Consider the following 8438-nt stretch of genomic DNA (forward strand, 5'->3'; position numbering starts at 1 on the left):
CGTCAATATTTATTATTATTTTTTATATCAACTTGGTATTTACCAAGTCGGTAATTTATCTTTTCTCACATTTTAAAGTACTTGATATATAATATTGACGTGACAAAATCTTAATTGTTTTATTTAAAATTAATAATGGAGATTTAAGGGATTTTAGGACATTATTTAAATATAATTAAAGCTTGGGTTTGTTTTTCTATATGTCACCTCTTTGAGTAAAATTATTCATGTTTATCTAGATTTCTTGTTTATATTTCTTTACCCAATTAAATTTATAGACCTAAAATATTATATTTTAAAAAAATAGACACATGATTAATGTTGCTTTCACTTTAAATTATTACGGATCTGAGAGCGTCAAAGGATTAACCGCGTTCATGGAAAGTGTGTGTCTTACCAAAAAAGAAAAACTGTTTTCTTATTTCTTCTTTATGAGGGCAGTAATGACATTTTGTTGCTCTTATTATTATTTTTTTCTGACTTCGGGTTGCTTGCATCATGTGGGTAGGTTCCACTTTGACAGAAGTTAGACCGAGATTTATGAATGGTGTCGGTGTCGGTGTCGGTGTCGGTGTCGGTGTCGGTTGGAAGAAGAAAATTCTCGGGCCTACTAAAAACTTATAATTTATATCAAAGTTCAATTACATCCCAATACATAATGGACCCACGTCTAATAATCTATATCTAGGTTCAATTACATTTGACTTTTGGCCCAATACATTATGGGCCAGGACTTTTCTCTCTTAGCATAAATGCAAAATAAGGCATCGAAAATGGTCAGGTCGGCGTCCTACCATAAGGGAAAAGTTTCGATTTGATAGCATTAATTTATACTGATGATGTTTTGTTTTTGGTTTGATAAGTAAAAAGACAACTTAAGGAAGTTCAGCTGATATCACGGCCTATGATCCGGAGTTTCTATGAATGGAAGCCGCCTCCTATTGGTTAAAAATAAATGTTGATGGTGTTATGTTTGGGTATGTTCACAGAGCTGGTGTGGGGTTGGTGTTGCGGAATGATAAGAGTCAAGTTCTCTGGGCAGCTACTAAAGTTGAAGATGAAGGAATTAATGCGAAAGCTATTGAACTGTTAGCTATTTTTAGAGCTTTGCAACTTTGTGCCGGTCAGGGAATTTCTAGATTAATTGTGGAATCAGATTGCTTAATGGCTGTGCAAGTGGTGAATGCCGATATAGAGGTTGCAGCTTTGCTTGAGGATATGGTTTTTGAGATTAGGAAGCTCCAAGCTTTATATACGGAATGCCAAGTTCAACATGTTTATAGAGAAGGCAATGTTGTAGTTCACACGCTTGCTCGTTACGCTTGGAATGTTGAGAGTATCACAATGTGGTTTGATTGTTTTTCAGACTTTATTTCTCAAGCTATTTAGCTTGATAAATGTCTGCAATTTCTATTCTATTTATGAAATGTTTACTTTTTATCAAAAAAAAAATTTGAAAAAACTTTGAATACAATATAGTTTGTATATTTCAGTCATTTAATTTTTCATTGATATATAATTCGTCATATACTATAGATGATAAAATTCTTTGTAATTACCCGCTCTAGCTTGTTTGAAAATAGATCTCATCCCAAAATTCTTATTTCATCTCATTTCAAACATAATTCAAATACAAATATTTTCAACTTAACCATTACAATTTTTTCAAACTAATTCATTACAACTTTTCCTAACTTTTAAACAAAAAATAAAAACAATTCAACTTTTTCAAATCTCTAAATAAAAATAATATTATAAAATTATATTCTAACAATATTCTAACTTTATAATATTTTTTATTCAACTTTTTCTCTCTCATTTCTCAAAACCCAAAAAATACTCAACTCAAACTATCTTAATACTATTCACAAACTATCTTATTATTATTTACAAAATTTTCATCTCATCTCACTCTCCAAACTAGTGAATCTTACTGTCTTACTATCTTAGAGCATTGACATTAGATTCATCAAATGAGTGCCATCGTCAAAATTTGATGAATTTGTGTTTAAAATATTGCATTGAATTCAGCATACACTAAAATCTTCAACTTTGAGCTACATGAGTACATTTAAGTTCATCTTCAAATTTAAAGACAAACTGTTTACATTTTATAACCATTATTTTATTTACTTAAATTATTGTTTCCTAATTTTGAGCCACATATATTTAAGTTGAAAAACAATAATTTAAGTATTAAATTAAATTATTAATTATCATATAATTAATATAATTATAAAATATGAAAAAAATAAAAATAATATTTTCTAACAGATATGAAAGCACACTTATCAAACAGAAAACTGTGCAAGTGAAAACTCAGAGGATGATCAATGTCTAACTTGTTAATGTAATTTTCTTTTATATTTTAAGAAAATGAAATTTGACAAACAATATGTATTTTAAAAATCAGTTTGTTTCTATTGTTAATACAATTTTGTTTGTATTGCATATTTGAAAAGGAAAATGCTAAGAGCCGGACGGGATGGTTAGGGTCGATTTAAACCATCCAAAAAAAGTGTCACGTATGATTTCTAGTAAATGAAAAATAGAATTGCTTGCAGGGAACCAAATCCTGTATGCCTCCCCTCAGTGTCCTCACCCCGCTGATCTCTGTGCCCGCCCCCCCCCCCCCCCCCCCCCCCCCCCCCCCCCCCCCCCCTCCCTCTCTCTCTCTCTCTCTCTCTCTCTCTCTCTCTCTCTGAGACTCGAGCCCAAATTTTCTTTTCGAGTCCCTTTTCTAAAGAAGGAGAAAGCAAGTTGGAAGTCTCTTGTTTGGAGCCAGTAGTAGCAGCAGCTGTGTTGAGAGGTCTCTTCCACTAAGGAAGAGAAATGTCAGCCATTTGAGCAAAGAGACCAATTCTATTTGTGATCATTGTATATTAAATTCTCCGAAGTCTATTGTAGAGTATGTACCTTTGTTGAGAAGCAAGCTAGATGATATTGCTGCAGGACCAAATCATAACTCCGATATTTTTTTTCTTCCTTGCACAAGTCTATCTAGAAGTTATCATTCCTTACAATCGAAAGCCATGAATTCTCCTCGTTGAGGAAAAATGTATCGGCTGTTCCAGACCGGACGTGATCCAGAAGTCCTCGACAAAATTTTCCAGATTTTTGAAACTCGAAAATTCAGGTACTACGTTGTACCCTTTTTTTTTTTTTTTTATAATAAAAGCCTATACGTCTTAATGGAAGGTCTAAACTATATGGCCTTATTCTAAAAGGACTAATCAATAATATAATTAGAATTTCATTGAAACATTATAAAGAGCAAGAACTTATAATTTCTAAACAATGTGTGATTACGTACATCACCTATCCTTACACATCACATTGGGTATCACAATTTTCTTTTTCAAAAAAATGATGTTGAAAAGCATGATTGTTTTTATTATATTTTTTTCAGGAAATAAATGATGTTAAAAGCATAATACTAATGCATTGAACATTGTTCATATTAATAAAAAAATATAAAAAAAATAACTAAAGTCAGAAATAACTAATTACCTTTTTAATTAAATGCATATAAAAAAATTTAATATTCATCATATAAAATACATGCAACACACAATGCAATCCACTGTATATTATATCAGCTCTTCTAGGGGCAATCAGGAGTGGGGAACCCCCGCGGCATCGGCTGGCCACGCCAACTGATATTTAAAAAAAAGGCGCACAATCGTGCCATTTCTCTATCTCTTTTTTTTTTTTTTTTTTTGCCTGGGAGAAGAAAATAAAAAAATTGAAAATGAGGAATGCTGAAATCAGAGAGAGAAAAAAAAGGGACGGAGATGGAGAAGAGCGAGGGACTAAGAAGGTAAGGGATTCTGGGAGTGAGTCAGCTACCCATTGTTTTGGAGGTTTTGACTTGATTTGAACATGGTGGTGGCTTAGTTTTGTTTCTTAATGATGATTTGATGAAGATTAATAATGGTGATTAGTGGGTTTTTGGGTGTGATTCGGTGGGTTTAGATTTTCTTCATCTTGAATGGGGTTCAGTTTTAATTTTTTGCTTCAGTATTCAATGCTGAGATTTGGTCGGTTTTTGTTTAGGAATTAGTATGTTACGATGAGTCTGCTTGAGGTAGTATAGATTAATTTTGATTGGTTCAGGAATTGCCTTCTCCTTCCCTGAGCCCAAGTTGTTGGTAATTTTCTTGTTTTACTGGGGAAGTCCACTAATTTTCTTGTTGCCTTCAACCCGTAAGTACACGAATGTCCCTCCGGAAGAATAGACAAAGACGTCGTCTCAGCTTCCTTGTTTGATTTTGTTCTTCAGCATCTTGGTTTTGGGTCAAATCCTTGTCTCATTTGAGCTCTTAGGCAGTACACTGTGACCCATTTGCAGCCCCTAATGAAGAGTCACTTGTGCAGGAGTCTTCCCCAGTTTTTCTGCAACCCAAATGAGAATGGATTTTTAAGGACCTCATTTTTTATAATCTCCATAGCGGGGGAACCCAATGGTGAATAAACCTAAAATGAAAAAAAAAGTTGATAAGTGAGTAACCAGAAAACAAAGCCTCCAGCTTCTTTGTAGAGAAATTGCTTACTCCAATGGCTCGAGCCTTGCTAGAATCATATAGCGCCTCCATTGCTTTCCATGTACTTGGTATGTCTAGTCGTGTAAGGTTTTCAGGCTTAATGGAGTATTAATGGAGTAACCAAGAATAGAGGAAGGTACGGGGTTAGTGGAGGAGAGTGGGGATGGAAAAGACGAAGAAAGACTTCTATCTTCGTGGGAATGAGCTTCGTGGGGATGGGGAAGTCCCGAAGCGACGAAGGGGATCGTCGTTTCTATTTTGTCATGTTGGACGCAATGCTGCGGGAGTTCTCAGGTCGATTGGAAATAGTATTTTTCGTATTATATTATTTGATATTTATACATTACATTATAGAATATAAAATTATAAAATATGAGTTACAAAATCAATAACATAGTTTTTATCAATGATTTAATCTAACACCAAATAACAATTTTATGTGAGAAAAGAGAGATGTGCATAAGTCCAATCAAGTTTATGCAATCTTCAATTCTGCCATCATAAACTTGACATAGGCCAGATGACAAGGTCAATAAAGCACAAGAAAGATGACAAGGTCAAACTCCAATACACTACAACAAACACTGTTTTAAAGCTGAATATGCAAAACTATGGGCTTTCTTTGTGTTTTCATTAAGTTTGGAACATAAAACTAACTAGCAAGCAACCTCCGCAAAAGAATCAATAGCTCTAAGAACCAATAAGAACATTACACAACAACAAACACTGTTTTAAAGCTGAATATGCAATACTATGGGCTTTCATTGTGTTTACAGTAAGTTTGGGACATAAAACTAACTAGCAAGCAACCTCTGCAAAAGAATCAAAAGCTCTTAGAACAACATATACTACTAGCTTAGTAATGTTAGATACAATTTTAGAATGTGTAAGGTTTGCATTTTTCTTTAAAAAAAGTGAGATCCATTGTTAAAAAAATAATTTTGTATGTGAATCTCAATTTTATCTATTTTATTTTAAGAAAAACGCTTGTTGCAAGCGTCTGGTATAAACGGAGTGCAAACGTGGTTGACGTAGAGACACTTGATGAGAGAGAGACCGAGCTGATGAAAGAGAGATGAGAAGAGCGGAGGAGAGATAGAGAGATCGAGATAATGGAGCTGATGAGAGAGAAAGACCGAGATGATGAGAGAGAGACCGAGCTGATGAGAGAGGAAGAATTCATTTTAAATCTAATGTGGCATGGACGACTGCACATCGATTATATCTACCGACTGTATATAGAAGAACTGTTATTTTAAAGAGAATGAATAAGCTAAGACTATAAATATCATCTCTTATAATTAACCCGCGATGACATGGGTGAGAAATTATGCATCGGGATATACTTTGTAGTGAAACAGTTGCATCTACTCAAGCACATCCTTGTCTGTTTCCTCATAAAGAGTTGTGAACTGAGTCAAGACCTAGCAATCATGCGTCAAATTTGTGAACGAGTGAGAGGGCCAAAGGCATCAAAACTGCAGCTACGTTGCTTTTGGATAGTAAACTGATATATTCTATGAATAATAATAAAAAAAATAATGATAAAATATTAAACAATATTAAATAATAATAATAATAAAAATGTGAAAAATAATAATAAAATCCAAACTAGCCCTTAATTTTTAAGAAAAATGCTACTCTGCTGCTCTAAACATACTGCTTGATTTGACCGCTAGGTAAATTTTTTTTTACCGAATGATGATAAAAGTGATTTTAAGTGTATTAATATATTTTTTATTTTTTTAAAAATATTTAAATATATTAAAAAAATATAAAAAAAATTATTTTTACAACTAATGATAATTATCAATAGTACTATTCAGATAACAGAGTAGCACGACTCAATTTTTAAAGATTAACAAGTCATGTGATAAATAGCAAGTCAGATATATCATTAAAGATATTATAGGAAGTCAAAACCTTTGAATAAGCTTCAGAAGTAAATAATTCCGAATCAGAAAATCGAGATTCCTTGTCTCATAAATGCCCTATACATGTCAAAAGGAGGCCAGATTAAGGAGGAAACTAATCTCAATTGAGATTCCTTGTCTCATTATCCCCTGTTTGGAACTTAGACCAAATTGATTTCATTTAATTATTCTAATTTTTAAACTCTCACATAAAATATAATAAATAATTTAATCTTTTTAAATTTCAAAATAAAAATAATATTTTAATAATATTTTATTCAACTTTCATTTCATTTCATATCAACTCATTATCCAACCCTCCCATAACTGTAACAGTGATAGGTTTTCTCGCAAAAGATTACATGTGGGGAATTCAGAATTGGTAGAAGCAGAATTCTTACATATTAGGAGATATTTGGAAATATTGTTCATCTCATCCCATCTTATTTCCTTCCAAACATAATTCAAACTAATCATTTGAATTTTTTTAAATTAATCATTATAATTTTTCTAACTTTTGAAAAAGAAAAAAAACAATTGATCTTTTTCTTCAAACTAACCACTACAATTTTTCTAACTTTTGAAAAAAAAATTGATTTTTTTCAAATCTCAAAATAAAAATTATATTTAAAAAATTATATTATAATAATATTTTAATTTTATAGTATTTTTTATTCAACTTTTTTTTTTTCTCATTTTCTAAAACTTAATAAATACTTATCTCAAACTATTTCACTACTATTCACAAACCATCTTATTATTATTTACAAAATTCTTATCTCATCGCATTTTCTAAACATCCTCTAGTATTACTTTGAACTGCACCATCTCCGGCACAAATCACCAATAGATGATGATAGATATTTCAAATATTTCTATAAATAAATAATACTAGATACAGTTATAGATTATAAAATTGTCGCGTACTCTTTTACAAAAAGAATAGAGTCCGCTGCCATTACAAAATTAATTTTGTTTTACGTAGATTTCTTATTTACTTAGTTAAAACAAATACGTAACACTTACATAATTTATGTTATAAATATCATTTCTAAACAAATAATTATGAAAATCCTTTTTGAGCGTTATTTCTTTCCATCAGGAGAGATCTTTCTATTTTGGCCGGTTTGGATTGTGAGTTCATTACTATTTATAAATTTTAACTTATAAATCTCGTAATTATTAATTAGAGTAATATTAGAAAGAAGTTATTATAACAGTACATACTTTGCACTTACTGCATGGCTACTTCTAATTAATTATTCTCAACACTCATTTAGAAAGATGTGTGATCTAAATAATATCACATCATATATACAAAATAAATACTTTCCAATCATAACTTCTATCTATATTTATTTTTATTCACAAATCATCTCACTTACGTTATCTCTTATCTTCTTGTTACATTTTCTCGTAATAGAACTTAAAATTACAGTAAAGCCTATACAACAAGATGGAGACGACGGAATAGCCGTAGGGCTGAGCACCGACAGTTTCGGAGTCGGAGGGCCCAACCTCCGACTCCGACTCCGACTTTGTCGGAGGTCGAATCCGACCTTCGACTCCGACTCCGACATGTAGAGAATCTGACTCCGATCCGACTCCGACTTGTCGGATCGGAGTCGGATTTTTTGACTTATTTTTTTAATTTTTTTTTAACTTCATATTTGACCCACTTAAAAAAAAAAATTGTGTTCTTTCAAATTTCAATTTTCTCAAAATTACAATCCAAACTTATTAAACTTTTGATTATAATAAAAATTACAACTAAATAAAACAAGTAACATACTAACATACATTCAAAAAATAAAAAGAAAGTCATATTTTTACATGTACTCCCATCGTCCATGATTCCATATCCACATCCAACTAATCACTACAATAAACAAAGGCACCGTATACGAAATGAAGATTAAAAAAAAAGCACTGTATAGTTACTATAGTATACTATTATAATTACTATGAATCTATTTTTAAT

Source organism: Juglans microcarpa x Juglans regia, chromosome 3S (assembly GCF_004785595.1).
Source record: "Juglans microcarpa x Juglans regia isolate MS1-56 chromosome 3S, Jm3101_v1.0, whole genome shotgun sequence".
NCBI lineage: Eukaryota > Viridiplantae > Streptophyta > Magnoliopsida > Fagales > Juglandaceae > Juglans > Juglans microcarpa x Juglans regia.